We start from the raw sequence: 1,560 nt of genomic DNA, 5'->3' as shown, positions 1-1,560 counted from the left end.
CTCCGCCTTGGGGGCCGCCCGCCGAGCCCCCCGCATGCGCGCGCAGGCGCTCCCCGTGCCCCCGCAGCCGTTTTGAATGTAGTTTTCCTTTTCTATTTATTTGCACACTAAAGGTAAAAATAAATCTTGACTACAGGCCCGGGTCCCCGCGTCTCCCCGTGCCGGGGCCCGCGCGTGCGTGTCCCCGTACGTGCCGCAGGTGTGCCCGTTGGCGCCAGCCCTGCCCTGCCCTGCCCTGCGCGGGCGGGTCGTGGCGCAGCCCGGCGCTCGGCGGGGGCAGAGCTCGGGGCAGCACCCAGGCCCTGAGTTCAGGCCCCGGAGCGCTGTGAGTCCGTGCGGGATGTGATCCCGCAATCCCAGCACCCGGGAGGCAGGGCAGGAGCAGCTCAAGACTGACCGCCGCACAGTGAGTAGAGGGGGGAAAGGTTTTTTCGGTCAGTCCTGGGTCTTGAACCCTGGGCCTGGGCGCTGCCCCTCAGCTGTCAGCCCAAGGCGCGCGCTCTACCACTTGAGCCACAGCGCCATTTCGTTTTCTGGTGGTTCATTGGAGAGAAGAGTTTCATGGACTTTCCTGCCCGGGCTGGCTTTGAACCGCCATCCTCAGATCTCAGCGTCCCGAGTAGCCAGGAGAACAGGCTTAAAAAACAAACAAAAATTTTGAGCCCTGTGCAAGTCCCGCCGCGCTGGGCCTGCGCGTGCTCCCGCTCCCCTCCGGCCGGGGCCGCGATGGATGCTGAGTCTTGGGCTGGCCAGGCGGGGCCTGCCGCCTCCCGCCGGACCCCGCCCAGCCCTGGCTGGCACTGGTTACGGGCACGCTGGTGACTCCCTTCAGCTGCCCCGCATCTGCCCCGCATCTGCCTAGACGCAGGCTTCGCGCTGTGCTGGACCGCAGGGGTGAGGTGGCTCACGGACTCGCGGCCCTCCCGTTCTCAGCCTCCCACGTACCCAAATCACAGTGACCGGCGGGCATCCTGCCCGCCCAGCGCCTCTGGACAGCCGTCTAGACTTCTTCCTGTGCGTGCGTGCGTGGCCGCTGGCTCACCCCGACCCACGGTGACCCCATCTCTACCTTCAGCTTCCTGACGCTGGCACTCTGCCCATCCGACCGCTGGGGCCAGGCGCGAGCCCCCGGATGGCTCAGATGCCTGGGTCTTTGGAACAGGGAGTCTGGGAGTCCCGAGCCCCCGGCCTCTAACTGCAGGGCCGGGATGACAGGTGTGAGCCCCCAGCCCGGCTGTTTGATCTCTGCGGTGGCGCCTGGTGCCCCCCGCGGTGGGGTCCCCTGGCCTGGCCGCGCCCTGGCGTCCACCCGTCCCGTCCCCCCCGCGCGTGCCCGTGTGTGTGAGGCGGGCGCCGGCCTTCTGGGGCGGCCTGGCCCCCACCGGGCAGCCGGGACGCGGACATGAGCCGAGCGCGGGTGGCAAGTGGCCCCTTGGCCCCCAGATGCTTCCTGGGCCGGACAGAGGCTGCGGCCGTCTGGGTGGCGGGCGGGCTCATCTCCCCGGGCACCGGAATCCGGGGTGGGGGCGGCAGGGCGGGAGCCCTGGGGACGCCGGAGGG

This window comes from Dipodomys ordii, unplaced genomic scaffold (assembly GCF_000151885.1).
Source record: "Dipodomys ordii isolate 6190 unplaced genomic scaffold, Dord_2.0 Scaffold108, whole genome shotgun sequence".
In the NCBI taxonomy this organism is placed as follows: Eukaryota; Metazoa; Chordata; class Mammalia; order Rodentia; family Heteromyidae; genus Dipodomys; species Dipodomys ordii.
This window is presented reverse-complemented; position numbering follows the sequence as displayed.